At 45.0% G+C, this 18645-nt stretch overlaps 1 long non-coding RNA gene across 1 annotated transcript in view; it reads left to right on the top strand.

The window, feature by feature from the left end:
- Nucleotides 1-338: 338 nt before the first annotated feature.
- The window catches only part of LOC132656772 (uncharacterized), a 44225-nt gene continuing 25918 nt past the window's right edge, over nt 339-18645 (top strand). The window contains exon 1 of the long non-coding RNA XR_009594461.1: nt 339-444. This is a non-coding gene — a long non-coding RNA (uncharacterized LOC132656772). The remainder of the gene's footprint in view (nt 445-18645) is intronic.

Genomic DNA, 18645 nt, shown 5'->3' with positions numbered 1-18645 from the left:
CCTTGGAAGACCTAAAGATGCAGCATGCTGAGAAAAGCCATTGGATTACTTTAAACATATAATACCTTGGTCACTTTCCTTGCTGTGACCAAATAGGTTATAAAAGACAGAAGGATTTCTTTGGCATGCAGTTTAAGAACGCATTTGGTCTTGGCAAGAAGGAAGGCATCAAAGCAGACATTTGAGGTAGCTGGTCATTTTGTGATTAAGCAGGGCAGGCACCTTTCACAGGCAGCCTCCTTTATTAATATACTCCAAAATAACCTTTCCTTTATTTTAGGTAAAACTTTACAGTACAAACTGAGCATGCTCAGGCATGTGCTCACCAACTAAGCATGCTTAGGCATGGGCCCACCTCTTTGTGAATATGTTCAGGCCCTCTGAGAAAAGCACCATGCGTGGCTTGTTCAGTTGGAAAGGATTGAGCTCTCCTTGCCTCTGCAGGTAAGAAATCTTTCTCCACAGTTCTGTATTTTGGTTGTGTTTATTCTGTCTTTGAACTCACTAAAATGTGAATTCACTGAGTTGGATTAGGTTAGTGGTCAGGAGACAGCAGAGAGGAAGTGGGAACTGGATGATAAAACCTCAAGCCACTCCCCTCCCCCCCCAACCCTCTGTTGTACTTCCTCCAACCAGGCCCATCTCCTAAGGCTTCCAAAACCTAGAACAGTGCCTCCACCTGGACACTGAGTACTCAAACATGAACCTCTGGAGGACATTTCACATCCAAGACACAGCAGATGGTATTTCCTAGACATGCATAAATCTATTAAGAAAGATAACATGCTTTTTAAATTTTTCTTGTAAAAAAAGTGTTCAAAATCTATCATCTTTCATCTCGTTTTTTCTTTTATTTTTCCTAAGCTTATGACATTTGACTAGATTGTCCCCGTCACCTCCAGAAGTCATCAGCCATAACTGATCACACTGGACCGTTTTCATTTCCTTGCTCATCTTACAAAATACATGGGTGTTTCTGATGGGTGTGGCGGGTGTCAAATGAGTATAAGAATTGACCCGAGTATCTAGAGGGCAAGTGGCTCCAGGCCTGACTATCCAGGTCTGGGAAATTCTGCAAGTAAAAACCTCAGCTTCACTGGGAAGTGGAAGGGACTCATACGGATCCCTGAACTCAGCGATGTTAAAAATATACGTTCTGGCTCAGCTAGGGTTATAAGCAGTCAGCTGAGTTTTCAGGTGCACTTGGGAAACTCAGTGGCCTGCAGAGCTCACTTAGGACAGATTAATACATTGCTAAATGCTCACTGGAGCCCTGCCAGGAGGAATATAAACAGCAAAAGAACTTACTCTATGAGTATCTGTTTTTTTGCCAAATCGTACAAGGAAAATGTGTTTAAGGGGGAAAAATGATAGGAGGATGTGTTTTTATTACATGTATGCTCATCAGATCCCAGCTCTGGAAAACCCATTAAAAACAACACGACATATTTAAAATCAGCAGCAATCACTCTGCTTAGTTACTGATTTACAAGATTAAGAACATTTTGAACTGAAGAGGAAGGTGTTTTAATAAGCACTGGCTTCTGGAACAGTCCTCTGTGAGTAGTACTGGGTCTTTGCAGTGAGAAGAAGGTGTTAATATTCAAGGGGTCCCTAGGACTGAGAGGAGTGCTTAAGCCCTGAGCCCCAAGCATGACCAGTGCTTGTTTTAGCTGTAGCTTGCCTTGCTCAGGCAAAGCCAAGAGCCTGCCTGGCATTTAGAAGTGTCTTTATGGTGTCCTTCAGTTTTGCCTTGGTGGAAGGAATGGTACTGGCTGAGGACTGCCAAGACGAAATTTTCAGCACAAAGGAGATTTATTTACCCCAGATGGACAAAGGGCAGGGAATAACATACAAAGACAGGAGACAGAGGATGAAAGGGAAAGGGAACAAGGGATACAGGGCAAGGATGTTTGTCCCTGGGGTGGGGGTGGGGGTGACAAAGGATTGCCTTTGGATCGAGAGGAGGCAGATGTGGCCTATAGGCAAATGTTGCTTTATAAAGGTAAAAGGGGAAACCCTGTGTTAGGATGAGGTGTTTAATTTTAATTGGACATGTTAATTAGGTGAGCCAAAGGGGGTTTTGATTGCTGGACTTCAATATTTTGATAACTGGACTTTTGTAGTCAGGCAGAGGAGGAGGAAGTAGCCAAATAAGGGAATAGACCTTAGTGGCATTAGGAATGTAACGTAATGGTTTTTAGCAAGGCAGAGGGAATAGGGGAGAAGGGAAAGGCACACTAGATCCTTGCCAAGCCCAGGCTGGCTCTCTTCATTTAGAACACTACAAACTCTGAGCATCACAGGACTGAGAGCAGGTCAAGTGACCAGGGCTGGTAGCCTGTCTAGGTCTTAACCTCTGGTATGCTCATCTTCAACTGATTTGTTTGTCCTCTTTAAGATGTATTATTTTGGAGGGGAAAAAGTCATATTTCTCAGCAATGGAGCTTCGTTGGCCTGTGTTGTAAATACTACAGCACCTCTGTAATAAAGTCACATAGAATGGGAAGATAATGATGAAAGACAGTAGGCTGTGGTCAGCCTTCAAGAATTGATGTCTAAGTCAGGTGTGAAACAGAGGCAGGATCACGTGTGCAAGGTCACCCTTAACTACACAACATGCTTGAAGTTAGCCTGAACTACAGGAGACACTATCCAAAACAAACAAAACCACAAAGAGCACCAGATAAAGAACACGATGCCTGAGTAACTTCTGCAATTTCCTGCGTACAAGCCACAAAGAGGCCAGGTGCTGATGTTAGGCTGGGAGCACAGAATGAAGGCTGAATGTCAGGTTCTATGCCTGGACGCTCCTGGGAAATGTAGTCAGTCCCCTCCATGATTGCCTCAAGGCCACAGTGACTTCCTCATGGCACAGGGTGATGAGGAGAGACGGCTTGATAAAGTCCCAAATACAAAGATGCATGCCCCAGGTGAAGAGCTGCAAGCCGCGCTAAGTCTTCATAGAGCTTTTCAGCCACCCGGCCTGAGTCGGGCCTTCCCTGAGCCACAGGAAGAAGGCAAAAGAATATTTTGTGAGACTGCGTTAAGACAAGCTGAGGACACCCGAAAGCTACACTAACCATGCCCTATATGCCATCACACATTGTAGGCCAGCGCTTCCTTTTGTGGGTTTCGTTTTGTTTGCTTTCTAAGTGGATTTCCCAGACAGAACCCACAGACCGGTGAGGAAAAGCTGCTCTATACAGCAGAGCCTTCATGTTGTCTGCAGCAGCTCAGCATCATGCAAACCCCCACCTGCCCCTCTGTCGCTGCACCCCCATGGCTCAGGTGGTCATTTCCAGTGAGCTCTTATTAATGGCACAAAGTCATGGATTTCATCAGGATGTTTTCAGCTTGAATATTCATCCATCGTTCATTTTTCTCACACAAATAAGACAGTACTTATCAGCAGGAAGAGCGCTAGAAATCTCCCTAGAATCACTGGTAAAGCATAGGGTACTGTAATAAAGGAATAGCTTGGCTTCTGTGGCCTCTGCCCATCCCTCCCAAGTTCATTGGCCATCGCCTGTTGCTGGGCAACCTTTGGATTTTTTTTCCCCCTCTCCTGGTAGTGCTGTATCTCATTCAGCTGGATGCTGAGTTTTTTTTCCCTGCGTGTGTCAGCACTTTGCCAATAACAGAAAGCAATGAAAACATCTCCGGATGGTCTTCCAGACTGCAGATCAATACGGACACTCTGCTCACATGAGAAAACCTTTGTAGAATGAGGGACCAGACATCTACATCATATAATCGGATGACATTTGAGTGTTAGTTTCAAATCAATGCAGACAAAATGTACAAAACAGAGCAGAACATGGGGTCCCACTACACTATAGGTCCTAGGAAGGTCCCATCGAGGTGTCCAAGGACCCTTTAGGGTAGCAAACATGGGAGATGAGCTTGTTCTTATGCTAGTGAGTAAGGTCACTGACTGCTCACACCGATGACTCAGGCATTTCTTTCCTGGTACCGTGGGGACTGAGTCCAGATCTTGTGCACATTAAGCAAGTACTGTACACTGACTTGTGTCTTCAGTCCTCCAAGTATTTGTAACCAACAAATCCAGGGAAATGATGATATGATCAAGAAGATTTTTCTGAGCTCCATAATACCCCTCCCACAGCTAGCATGCTAACAGACATTCAACAATGGGTCCTAGACTTCACCAACGACAGTAGCCAGTTCTCTCTTCACATCATGTTTAATTTTCACAGCACCTAAGAGGCGATGAACACAGAAGTGAGCTGACTCTGATGCAGGTAAACACCACCACTGCAGACTGGCTCTGTTCTGGCTTCAGCACCCTGGTGTCCAGCACCGACTGCTGCCTAGGTTGGAAATCTACTCGGGTTTCAATTCTAGCTCTGAATGGAGCTTCTCTGTGTTTATAAACAATCGATGACCACAAGGACTCCTTAAGCACATAGAAGCAGTGAACCACACTTAGGAAGCAGAGGGGATACTTGGCTTGGTTGTTTTTAGACTTTAGGGCTGGTCAGTACCCAATCACCCTTTGTAGGTGGGAAGAGCTCTATTGCATGGCCTTTCACAGACTGTAGTGTTCAGCTTTCTCCACACTGTAGGAAACTAATGGAACATGGCAGACCCTTCCCTCTTCCTGTCCCTGAAAGCCATGTGTGTTGAGCATGCATCTTTGAACATGTGTCTTGGTCTGACTGTTAGAATATGCTGCCTAACAGTTTCAATAACAACTAAGGGGCACTCTGAACAATGTTGATTGGAGGATATCCTGTAGATGGCAGCTTCCCAGATTGCCCCTTCTCTCCCTCTCTCTCCCTCCCTCTTTCCCTTTCTCTCTTTCTCTTCCTTTCTTTCTTGCTCTCCCAGTCCCTCCTCCTCTCCCCCTCTTTCTCTTCCTACCTCTCTCTCTCTCCCTCTTTCCCTTTCTCTCTTTCTCTTCCCCTCTTTCTCCCCTCTTCCTCTTTCTCTTTCTTTCCTCCTTTCTCTTCCTTCCCCTCTTTCCCTTCCTCTCCCCTGTCTCTCAAGTGAATGTGTTACATGTGTATACACACATTTGTACATGAGTGTGGAGGCCTAAGGATGGTCTTGGGCATTGATCCTCATGCACTGCCCACATGATTTTTTTTGACAGAGTTTCTGTCTGGGCTGGTTCACACGCCAGGCTGGCTGGAGCCGCAGGAATCTTGCTGTCTGTGCTCCCCAGCTCTGGGATTACAAGCACATTACATATACCAAGCTTTTCACAGGCTTTGCCGGTGGAACTCAGCTCCACATGCTTGCCTTGCCCTGAGCCATCTCTGACACTCTCAGACTGCTTCTCCTGAGAGGCACCTCTCCAAATGCCTCAGCCTCACCCTTCCATAGTCTTCTCCAGTCCTTCCACTAAGTATTCTCCTACCTCCTTGCATAGACGTGCCCTTATTTGTTTTGAGTTTGTTTCAAGAGTCATAATCTTCTGTAGCTGAGTCTAAAAGAGTAGGCCCTTCACCCACCTCGGGCAGTGCTTTGCCTTCCCACTCAGCAGGAAGGAAAGGGCTTTTCTGCCCTCAGGCTCCTGGAAATGGCTGGCCCCTTGTCATCTACAGCCACAGAAATTTTATTTTTATTAGGATATGTTGATCACACAGTATATATTTTAAATTATGTGTTTGAGTGGGATTGTGACTGTGCGTGTGTGGTGGGAGGCAGGTGAGTACAGCTTCTTGTGGAGGCCAGAGGTGACGGGCGCTCTCAGAGCCGCCCTGCACGGGTGCTAGGAACTCAGGGTCTCTGCAGGAGCTGTGTGTGCCCTTAGCTGCTGAGCCATCTCTCAGAATGTGTAGGATATGTTTTGATCATGTTCACCCCCCAGCCTCTTTACCTTTTCTTGTTTCCCTCCCACTCCCATGGAAGATTTTGGGTTTTTAAATACAAATTATTTTGCAGAGAAATCTGTCCTTTTAAACTTTATTTTCTTCAAGTAAAAAGTTGCGTCAACACAGAAAATGTTGACTTTTTACCTTCTCAAGTGACAAAAAGAAAAACTTCAAAGGTATAAAAATCACTCTGCATAGACTTGAATGATAAGAAGTCAAAGCTTCAGTGAACTCAAACTTCCTTGTTTTGCTTGAATTTCAATATTCTTGCACTGTCTTGAGTGCTGCCCTCGGAGAGAAAATGTAAGAAATGGCTTTTCTTGTAAGTTAATGACCACCAAAAGACCTTTGATAAGCTGCTTTCTTCTCACTATCCAGCTCTGTCCTCACACTTTCAAAGATGGTCACAGTGCTCAGAAATGCTACTACTCACCCAGGGAAAAGAGAGGTGCAGCCCGGGGTGAGCAAGGGAGGGGACCAGTGAAACAAGGCTCACAACAAGATTTATGTGCACTTTCATGTATATTAACACACACACACACACACACACACACACACACACACACACACGCTGGCCATGGTCTGTCTTCAATGTTGATGAGGGCATTGCCAGAGAAGAAACTCCCTGAATGTGACTGGCCTGACAAAACATGGGCTAGGATCCTGGGACTGAATCACAAGGAGGAAGGGAATGGAAGAACAGAACGCAGCTCTCTCTGCTTCTGCCTGTGGACACTGTGAGTGGCCGTGCTTGCCCGTGTCTTCTCCACCATATCGGACTATGTTCTCAAACTGTGTGCTGAAATAAACCTATCCTTCCTCAGTTTCTTTTGTCAGGTCACAGCAATAAGGGAAATAGTTACTATAATAACTATCAGCCAGAACTTACTGGCTAAGCATAGAGCTTGTCCAGCTCAACCTTCTAAATGCCTTGGCTGATACGTTCACAGCATGTGCTTGTTTTCATACACAGAAGGAAAGGTAGAGCTGGGTGGTGATGCACGCCTTTAATCCCAGCACTCGGGAGGCCTAGGCAGGTCAATCTCTGAGTTCCAGGCCATCCTGGTCTACAGAATGAGTTCCAGGACAGCCAGGGCTACACAGACAAGCACTGTCTTGACCCCTTCCCCACCAAAAGAAGCTGCAAAATGATGAGCAAAGAGTTTATGAAAATATAGTAGATTTGGGCAGCACATTGCCACTGCTCAGCGAAATCAGCTGGTTCTTTCTAGAGAGCGGAAGAGCCAGGGTCTGACAATGAACCTTTCTGTGTCTCTTCATTACTCTTGTCATGCATGCCGAAAAATCCTAGCCTCTGTTGGATTCTGGGTAATGGTGATGTCATCAGGTTCTTACCCGCCCCTGCCTTTTATGTCTTTCTGTCCTGAATTGATAGACCCAGAATCCACACAGAAAAGATTAAACATAAAAACCAAAGTGAAATGTACCATTTATGAGAGCAAAGAGCAGATGGCTCTCTGATATCAGCAAATTTCAAGCCTAAGTTTAAGATTTTTTTAATTATTATTTATTTGTGTGTGTCATTTTAAGGATAATTTAGAATTTTTTAAATTTGTGTATGTGAGAGAGAGAGGTGGCATGCATCTGAAGGTTGGAGGACATCTTTGTAGAGTCCTCTCTTTCCATCTTATGTGCTGGGGAACAAACAAATCGGGTATCTCAGCTTACACAGAAAGAGGCTTTAACAGCCAAAGCACCTCACCAGCCTGCAGGAAGGCTACAAAGGCAAAGGGACCTGGATGTGGTCTCAGTTAACAGTGGCAGAGGAGCTGCCGAGAGCAGGAATGAGAGGCAGGGCGTGGTGTCTGAACCCCTGGATTCTGATGGGGAGACCATGCAGAGTGGAGCATGATGTCATCAACACTGTCTCCAGACTCTCAGAAGGGCGCCGTAGCCAGAACTTGCCCTCTCAGAAATCCATCAGGAAGCAAACAATAGAACCTCCATGGAAGGTCCCACATCACCAACCTGTGAGGTGGGAAAGATAATGGAGGAAAGCAGAGTGAGAGCCCAAAGGCTCAAAGAGAAGGCAGGCGTGAAACAGCTTTCCTGGGGTAGCTACAACCTTCATCTCTGCTTACTGACACAGCACTATTTAGTCTTCTACTGCATAAACTGTAAGCAGTCCTCAAGAAAAAAGGGGGAAAGGGCCCCAAGCAATGACATCCACACCCGAGGAGCAGAAACTGGTTAGACAAAAGGGACCCAGTGAACGATTTCCTTCTCTAAGCCCTGGCACAGAGATGGCCACACATCCGTGTTTATTTTAATGCTGTTATTTTTAATGTTGTTTGTTTGTTTGAGGCAGGGGCTCTTGTACCACAGGCTAGCCTACAATTCTCTGTATAGCACAGGGCAGCCTTTAATTCTTGATGCTCTTGCCTTCATTCTCAGCTCCTGGTAGTACAGGCATGTACCACCACACATGCCTTTTGCAGTGCTGGGAGACAAAGCCAGGGCTTCCTGCATGCTAGGCAAGATTGAACCAACTGAGACACATCCCCAGCCATTGTACATCCATATTTATTGCTGTGACTGGATAAAGAAAATATGATATTCAATATGAGCATATTGGGAAGAGAACAAAAGGGCACAGTGGCCTCCCAACTCCATCTCTGGGACTGTGGCATGTGCTTTACATTTAAATGTTGTGCATAGTAAATATACACCTGGTAAAGATGTGGTCCTACCCATCACTGACCCATCACTGTCTCAGTCTCTGCTGCAAGGTGGCATGACAAGCAGCCAGGACCATGTGAAATCCTTTCCCAGGAGACAAATTCTCCTCTTCTACCAGGCTTTGGTCTTTTCCTTCTCCCTGCATGATATTCCTAGAAGTGTTCAATTCTTTGAGGTCTGTTGTCTTAATCTTTTGATAGCCAAAAGGAAGGGCACAAATGCCTCTTTGTTATCTTCATTCCTGCCAGGATTGCTGTGGGCTGTGATGCCCTGTAAGTCTTTGGTTGCTCAGATGCCATCTTTCCACAACACACATTCTTCTGCTTCCTTCTCAGGGTTACAAAAGACTTCATCTCATCCCCGTGTTCTAAAGATGTTTACTGCATTCTCGGTTTGCAATAATCATAAGCTGCGGTTTAGAGAAGACACATACTAGACCAAAGGTCACTTAATGTGAGCAAGTGGTAGAGGACTGTGGTCACCTTGAATGTCACTAGTAACTGTGGCGTAGGTGGCTTTATAAATGAATCAACACTAGACATTTATAAGCATCCGTTTATTTGTTTCTTAAACAACTCTGGCATGTGAACTCATCAGCATGTGAGGAATATGTGGTCAGAGCTGTTTACTAATTTTTCTGGAGGTTACACAGCCACTGAAGGAATGAGCTTCCCACCCAAGCTGGCAGGGGTCCAGGCTCAGGCAAGGCAAAGCAGCTCTCTCCAGTAGCTACCCACAGAGAGGGTTAGGGAAGGGAATAGGAGAGTAGAACTTGATAAACTCAGCCCAAGGCAGCAGCTCGTGGCTGAACCATTTCAGATCTAAACCCTCCCTTTACTATTAGCTCATAAATTCAATCCTAGTCAGATCATTCTCCAGTTTAAGTCCAGCCCTCCCCCAACATTCGAATGAGCCCTCCAAGAGGTTCAAAAGGCCAAGTTACTAAAAACACAACCTTTTGCTTTGCTCTGTTTGTTTTGGGGATCCCAAAAGTCTGTTTCCAGTATTTATGGAACCAGGGAGTGCTAATATCACAAGAATGTTATGGTCAGAGTAATCTGATACAAAGGCAATGAGGAAGTGCAGGGAACTGTGGGACGGGGGCCTCTGCCGGGGAAGAGTGTTTGCAGAAACTGGCCTTCCCTCTCGACTCTTGTCCAGGCCACTCTGGTTTTAGCTCCAATGACACCATCCGCATATTTCTTTCACTTCTCTCAAGCATGGTTTCAGAAGGGGGCATTCTCTTTTCTTCTCTGTGTGCTGCAAACTTTTTTCCCTCTGAATTCTCCTAAATTATATTAGAGAACTGAGGGTTTAGGGAGACATCCGGATAGGTAAAGTGTTCATCATACAAGCATGAGGACCTGGGTTCAATCCCCAGCACTCAAGTAAAAACTCTGGTACTGGGGTGCACAGCTGTAATCTCAGATCTGGGAAGGCACAGAGAGGCAGTCCCATTCCAAGACCTCTGCTGGCTAACGGGTGCAGCTTAGGCTCTGAGTTCCAGAAAAAAAAATGTTATAAACCCCTTTCTGCATTGGAATATGAAATTTGGGGCAATGCGAATCCATGGCTGAGCATATCTGCCTCCATAGTAAACTCTCATCTCCTTGGAGGCAAGAGTTGTGTTTTGTTTGACAATGAGGCCTCTTTCCTGGGCTCCTGGGCTCTTGGGCATGTTGGCTGTAAGTCTCAGGGAAAGAGGGGTTACATAGACTCTGGATATGGTATTTTGGAAGCTAGAGCATTTACATACCAGAAGCCATTTGTGCTGAGACCCACTAGCTCTCTGTAGTATTTACAGCTTGGTTGGAGGTTAGAGCTCTTCTCTGACTTTTGGCAGAAGCAGTGATCATAGTAGTAACAGGAGCCCGGGACAGCTATACCCATGGGGGTAACAGAGGACCCTCACTGGCTTGCTTTCCCCACTTGCTTAGAAGTGCTTTGTCAAGAGAGGAGCCAGAGTTCTGGATTTCCTTCTGCTATGGACACCTGAGACCTTCCCACAAATCTCTGCTGAACTGCAGGACAGAGATGGAAGGGTAAGAAGACATAAAGGGTGATGAAGCCCCTCACCCTAGGATTCATTTTTCCTTTCTTGCTGGCTAAGAGTCAAGAAACTTCAACACAGCTGACAGTCAAACAACTGCTTAACAGGTAATGTGTGCTTTCCCAAAGACATCTTAAACAAGGTTGTTTGGTAATGAGCCAAGCATTTTTAGGGGCAGAATCTCGGTAGCCATGAGTTTACCATTTCAGCCCTCTTTTCATCCTGGAATCCATAGTGTCCACCTCTTAGAAACAGCCTAGAATTTCACCTAAAAATAGAATTCTTTAGAATAAAAAGAATAAATCAGTACATTTATTAAATTTCATTTATTTTAAAAATTTTAAGCTTTAGATTAGTGGTTCTCAACATATGGATCATGACCCCTTTGGGGGTCGAACCACCCTTTCACAGGGGTCACTTAAGACCATCAGAAAACACAGATATTTGCATTATGATTCATAACAGTAGCAAAATTCTGGTTATAAAGTAGCAAAAAAAATAATAATTTCATGAGTGTGGGTCACCATCACATGAAGAACTGTATTAAAGGATCACAGCAGTAGGAAGGTTGGGAGCCAGTGCTTTAGACATTGCTTTCTATAAATCACATCTTTTGAGCAGTGCAACTCAGATCTGTGCCTGGCTACAAGACAAATACACATGTCTCTAGGAAATCTGCCCCACACTTGAGACTGTGTGCTGTCTTCTCCTACATTACTTTCTGTCTTCATACTTTTATTAAGTCATGAATTTTGCACCACTCTGGCTTGTTCTGAAATTCTTTTCTTTTCTTTTCTTTTTGATTTTTCAAGACATAGTTTTCTTGTGTAGCCTTGTCTGACTTGCACTCCCTTTGTAGACCAGGCTGCCCTCGAACTCAGTTATCTGTCTGCCTTCCAAGTGCAAGGGATGAAGGAGAGTGCCACCATGCCTGGCACTGAACTTGTTTCTGGAACATAGATAAGGATGCAGCTTCACCTAGATGTTGGTCACTATGGATGGAGGAAGCTTTCTAGGAAGGTTTCTAGGTAGCTTTGTTGGGATGCATTGCTTTGATACTGTTGACAGTTGGGCTGCCTCTACTAAGCATAGGGGGGATCTGGGTAATTTCCATAGCAAATACTTCCTACTTTGCTTGTACGTAAGAAAAACTTGGAATCTCCTTCAAGCCTTGTGTTCAGACATAGCCTAAGTTAACTGAATACATATTTGGGGTGAATTCTTGACACCTTGTCAGTGTTAGGCACTGCACACCGTTCTCATGTGAATTTAGGTTGAGAAATTGTAGTTGCAGAGGACTCCCTGGAAGCCTGTGAGTGTGTGTGCTGTGTGAGGGTTTAGACACACATGCGTATGGAGGCCAGAGGACACTCACAGGTGCATTAGGCTAAGACACCATGCACCTTGGTTTTAGAAACAGAATTTATCACGGGTCTGGAGCTCACCAAGTACCAGCAAGCCCCAGGGATCCTCCTTTCTCCATCTCTCCAGATGAGACTACATGAGTGTAGTTTGGCTTTTTGTTTGTTTATTTGTTTGTTTATATTAATTACAGTTTATTCACTTTGCATCCCAGCTGTAGCCCCCTCTCTCATTCCTTAGCAATCTTACTCTCCCTCATCTCCTACCATGCCCCTCTCCAAGTCCCCTTATTTGGCTTTTTAAATGAGTGTTCTGGAGACCAGCTTGGGCCCTCACGCTTTCAAGGCTCTTGCCTCACTCACTGAGCCATCCCTCCAGCCTCCTAGAGTCCCTCTCACTCACAAAGCAGAGTAACCCAACTCAGAATCAAAACCTTTCCTCCCACCTCTGCATAGCAGTCCTGCATGGCCCTGAACTGACATTGAGAAAGTTGTCTTAATAGTAATGCAGAGAGAAACAGCTGAAGCAGGGTGCAGGGCATTGTGACTCAAGGTCTTCTCCAAAAAGCTGTTCCACACTCTGAGGGCTCCTTGCCCATAGTGCCTCACCTGCAGCCTGGAGGCACTCGCCTTGTGTGCACTCTCCCATCAGCCCAAGGGATGCTCTGATGACACGGCTGCTTGTGATTGATCTGTGAGCTGCACATCACAGAGGGTGTGGGGTGAGGAATCCCTCCCCCCCGATGGCTGGCTGCTCCTCTGTGCATAGCAGGTGCTTGCTCTAGCTGGGTGGATGAGTGGCACTTCTCACGGTTTCCACAGGGCACTGGTGAGCTAATTACAAGGACAGAATGAGCAGTCTTGTTAACATCAGGGCAGTTCAATGCAGGGCATCTCTGAGACAGCAGCTGCCTCTCTGCCGCCTCTGTCCCCATTAACGAGGAGCGTCTGAGAGGCTCAGTGCATATGCTCTGAGCATCAGGGTGAAGTCTCCCCACGCTGTGCCTTGGTGGAGTTGGTGCTGAAGCAGGCACAACTTCCAGCGCCCTCCCTACCTTTGCTCAGAACCCAGCTGTAGGTGAGAGAGAAGACCTCAGTGCTGCCTGCGCACAGTCAGGACCAGGTTGTCACAGAGGACAGAAGCCTCTGCTTGGTGGGACACCATCTACAGTTTGATTTTGGACACAAAGCTTCATGTATGAAATTATTATTATCACTATCATCATCGTCATTATTGTTACTACTATTGTTTCTGTGCATGCGTGTGTGCACAGCCTTCACAGACCTCTTTGGAATGATGGCTGGTGATGCCGAGACTACCCTGGACACCATCGTAGTGTTTATAGTTCAAGCTGCCCAGACCGGGAAAGGGCTTTAACCGTTCCTGCTGTTCTGTCTCAGTTTCTTTGTTTTGTTCTGGGGCTCCCCAAGCCTCTCCTCTACCGACTGAAATAGAATTGACTAACTTTAGGGTGTCACCTGTCAGCAGTTTCTCCAACCTCTTACTGCATGTTTCTCAGAGCGTGGTCCTGGGACAGCATCTGAGAAGGGGGTACCTGGAAGAAGGGAGAGGGCCAAGAGAGGTGCTGGGACAAAATGGTGAAAGTGTGTGATAAACACAGTATCATTATGGAGCCCATTGTGCAGTGAACACTCTACAAAAACCAAAGAGAGAAAGAAAATGGAAATCGTTGGGCTGCCCCACACCACAGAACCATTATTCACGTTTTAATAAGCTTTACAGTAACCCTGACACACATTAAGCTTGACAATTTCAGGAGTGCTGCACTAATAAAGATAGTCTTTTTCTTTACCCTTCTCATCTCCTCATATACTGCATTAAAAGGCTGTGAGTTGGTGTCTCCTTGAATCTTTTGAAAATGGAGTTTTATTTTCTGTGTTGGTTTTTCTTGTCACAGTCTCAGAGCCTGTTAACCTCTCCTCCTTGTCAAATGGCTTGCTTTTCTCTTTTTCTAGATTTCTCAGCCAGTGAGTTTATCACTTGGCATGAATTAATGAAATGTAACCAAATAGTCCAAGAGTGAATCATTTCTAAAGCTCTGGAGTCCTCCTCCTGTATGGGTGGTCTCAACACCCATCATGGAGAACAGATTGATCATGCAAAATTTCTGCCCCTTCTCAGATGACACTCTAGCGAACCCCAGCCCCTACCCACAGTACATCTGGGCCCCACCCAGGCCCACTTACAGGCCTTTACTTTGGCCCACCTGGCCTTTACTCTGGCCCTCTGCCCAGCCCAACCCAGCCCTCTGAATTTCTATTCTAACAGGATCCCCAAGGGATTAATCTGCCAATTTAATTTCAAATGCTTTTCTCTGCAAGACTATTCCAGACCTTAAGCTGAAGCATTGTTTATAAGTCAGAATAAAGTTGCTTAAAATTTTAGCCAAGAGTTCCAGATTTTATTTCCAATGTAAAATTATATTTGGTAATGTGAGTTTTATGGTTGTAGCAAAGAAGGAAGATTTCACTTTATCTGAAATAAATAGGTTATATACATAATAATCCATTTAAATAAAAAGCATTTCCATTCCTCTACCCCAAGGATGGAATCTCACAAAAGAATAGCAAGATGTAGGTAAGAGAATGAAATACTTGATACCCTTATAATACAGATCACTCATCCAAGGAAATGGCATAGATGATGTTACAGTGGAGGGCTCTAAAGTGGTTTTAGAGGAAGGTATGTTCTTAAGGGAGCACAGCTGAGCTGACATCAGTGCGAACCTAAGGATGCCCTAGTTAGAGGGCACAGTGCACCCTGGCTGCCGGAATGTGAGGAGGCGGGTCCCCTTGCATCAACAACTGGGAAGCAGAAAGAGATGGATGCTGGCAGTCAGCGGGCTGCCTTCTGTTTGTTCTTCTTCAGTTGGAACCTCTAGTCCATGGTATGGCACTGCCCACATTTAGGGAAGCCTTCCCATTCAGTTGTCTCTGGAAATGCCCTGATATGTTCTGGGTCATGGTATTAGTTAGGGCCTTTTCTAATATCCGCCCTAGTCCCCAAATACTGACACAGAGACATAGAGATTTATTCAACAGGGTTTAAGCCCTCTAATTGGGCAGATATTCATCTATTCCAACACAAATTATGCGAGTGTGGCTACTTCCCAGGCCCGTGCCCTTTGACTTGGCCTCCCAGGCTCACTTTGGCCTTCTGTATCTCTCTGTCTTCATGGTAAATGCCTCATGGCACTTCCTCCCTGACCGTTTTCCTTTTCTTTTGATCCTATCAAAAACACCACCCTCCCACAACACACTGGGAATGGAAGTCCCACATCTTGTCCTCTCTGCCCAGCTATTGGCTGTTCAGCTTTTTATTAACTAATCAGGGATAACTGGGGAGAATTCTTTACACAAGATTGATACAAGAAAATATTCAATGACCACGACAATGCCTATGTCCAGACTCCAGCCAGATCTCCCGCACAGAAATCAGCATGCGCATGCACAGTGCTCAAGATCATCCCTCTGACAGATAGATATACCCAGAGGTGTTTGACCTGTGTGGTTCTAACCCCTGTCACGTTGTGCATGAACACTAATCACCATGCAGACAAGAGCTGGGGACTTGGAGGGAAGCATCTGAGAGTGGAAACTTTGATAGCTTTCCTCTGCCATCTGCTCAGGGCAAGCTGTGGATGGCAGGACGGTGCCAGGTGAGCCAATACGAGTATGGTGACATTTCAATACACACAGTACGTGTTGACTAAGAGAACACTCCTTCCTGAAAGACCCTTCTAGGCTGAATACTCACCTATCTATGTCTAGCAGATTTCAGCTTTGTATTTCTTGTTTTGTTTTTTAAACTATCCATTCATTTCATTAACCCATTTGCTGATTGTCATTTTTATTTCTTTGATATTTAATTTCTGCAGTTCTATGTAAATTCTAGCTATTAACTCCTATTTGAAGATCTCCTCCCATTCTGTGGACTGTGTTTATATGTAAATAGTTATGAGTATGGATATTAGGATAACATTGAAGCATTGTCTTTATTATTTTTATATTGTGTGTGTTTGTGTATCTGTATGTGGGTGTGTGTGTTCATGAATTTAGCTGCAGTCACAGGCTGATGTAGACTGCACAATGAGGCTTCTGGGATCCAAATGTGGATCTTCTGGAAGAGCACTCTATGTGCCTTTAACCACAGAGCCACCTCTCCAGCTCCTTCTATAACATTTAGGAGGGAACCAAGGACAGCTTTAGGTGGTGAGGTATGAAATGCAAGCAAAAGAACACGTCAATTAAAAAACTATAAGCCTAATTAACTGCTTTTCTAGTTTCAACTCTGTTATTCAAAGTCTTCTCTTTCTTTTTTTGTGGTAGATAAGCCCATAGAAATGCAATTGATAGTGAAAGTGTGAAACTTCGGCTGAAGCTTCCTGGCTTTGGAATGGCCGATCCAGCTTTATAGAAGTCCCCTAAGATGCACACAGTTCAGGACTGGGCAAGCATTTGTCTGAATGGCTACCTTAATCCAGCAGTGTGATTGTTTTACCTGTGAATTTATTACAATGTAGTGATTTTAATTTTCAAAAGGAAGAGAACTAAGTAACTTATAAAGTCTCGAGATGCTCCCTGATTCCTCTGTCAGTTTCCCTGTCTAGTGAAGAACTAAGGTGCTAAGTGTGCATCTGGTGACAGGGAAAGCCGGGGCTCTGTGGAAACATCACAGCCCTGCCTGCCTCGGTTGCCTCTCTGGGTGGAGCTGCATGCATGTGTCACTTCCATAATGCATGATACCTCCAGGGGAGAGACACTGCTGACAGCTGGCCTGGGAGAGACAGCCCTGATGTCAACTGTCAACACACCCAGTAGTCAGCACTTTCCAGCAGGGAAATGAAATTTCATTGTAGCAGTAAGATGGCAGACAATATGTTCAAAATTAACACACTTAAATAAGTTCCTTAAATTTACATGAGGTTGAGAATTCTTTTGGGCAAGCCAGGGTAATCAACATTAGGTTGATTGTCACAATTAATGCCACATTATTAATGTAGCTGTAAATATTGTCATTTTTTTTGATTGATCTACATATACATCCTGAGGGCTGCGTTACTATTCCTGTTCGTTCTTCCTTAACTACAGTAAACAACCATTGCAATTCCTTTCTGCCTCTGGTTGCTAGGGCCTCTGTTATAGATGTTAAAATCAGATAACATGGGAATTAGGAAGCCAAATGAGTGCTTCTAAAGTAAAATGTCAGCGTAGATTTCATATATTTTTCAAACAGAACCAAACATTGAGCTTGAAGGCAATGTGAATGAGCTTGGGAAAGGAGATTCACATTCCGTCCCTATCAGCATCTATCTCGGAGTCGTTAGAAGGTGGGGATGGAAAGGCAGTCTGGTTGCCCTGGATTTGACATGTGATTAAAAGCCACCAGTGCTCTTCTTCCCAGCATTTTCTCTCTTACCTTTACCTCTTCTGCTTGCCTTGTAAGCTACTTAGGATGCAACAGGGTTCCAAAGAGTTCGTTTGGGTTTTTAGTTATGTGTGCGCTGCACAGAGGCTCCTCAGAGCATTCAGTGTCTGTTCAGTAAGTGGGCAGGTGCTTGGTAAAGCATGTCTGTTCAAACAATCGCACTCCAAATCCTCGCCAAAGCGTTAGAGAAGCTCGGTAGCTAAGGTTAGTCAGCTGGCTTCTTATTTTTATTTTTAACAAGATTCATGAGTGTGAGTGTTTTCCCTCCATGTATGCATGTGCTGCATGCCTGGTGCCAGCAGAAGCCAGAAAGGGCATTGGAGTCTCTGAAACTAGAATTGCAGGTGGTTGTGAGCTGCCATGTGTGAGCAAACCTGGTTTCTTTGTAAGAGCAGCAAGTGCTCTCAATTTCTGAGTCACCTCTCCAGCCCCAAGAAGCTTTATTTTTAATAGACTCCACTGATGTAGTTCAGTGCAGGCATTTTATAGGAGTATTCCAGGTGCAGCGGTGTTATTAGGGTCACAAACACGCCTTTCACCATCTCTGCCAAAACCTTTATGTTTTGAGAGAACCACCGTTGCCCTGCAGACTTATTGCCAGTCTTGGATAATTTCACTATGACCATCTATTTCTTGCATTCATATGATCTGGAGCCACTGACTGTCCATGCACAGTGTCATAGTCATATTCTCAGGGCTGTGCAGGATTCTCCTTGTCTTTGTTAGGGTTTGGTTGCTGTGAAGAGACACCATGACCATGGCAACTCATAATAGAGGAAAACATTTAACTGGGACTGGCTTACAGTTCAAAAGTTTAGTCCATTAGAGTCATGGTGGGAAGCACAGCAGCACACAGGTGGAATGGTGATGGAGAGGCAGCTGAGAGTTTGGCATCTGGATCCACAGGCAGCAGGAAGAGAAACGAGCTGGCTTGAGGTTCTGAACCCTCAAAGCCCACACCCAGTGACACACTTCCTCTCCCATTTCCTAAACCCCGTACAATTAAGGATAACTATCATGAAACCCATGCACAATTTCTTTCCTGATAAAGGTCCTAACTTCCCCACACATCCCCTTATGTCCTGTGTTCAATGTCCTCCTTAAACCATGCTGCATGCTCTGACTGTGTCTAAGAGAAGCACTTAGAATGAGAACGGTCACTCTTCTAATTTCAAACATGAAAACGGACTGCACAGTGTTCTTCCAATGCCTTCTATAATGTGACTTTCAAACATGATATAT

This window comes from Meriones unguiculatus, chromosome 10 (assembly GCF_030254825.1).
Source record: "Meriones unguiculatus strain TT.TT164.6M chromosome 10, Bangor_MerUng_6.1, whole genome shotgun sequence".
NCBI lineage: Eukaryota > Metazoa > Chordata > Mammalia > Rodentia > Muridae > Meriones > Meriones unguiculatus.
Note: the sequence above shows the minus strand (reverse complement) of the source record. Positions and strands in the feature narration are given on the sequence as shown.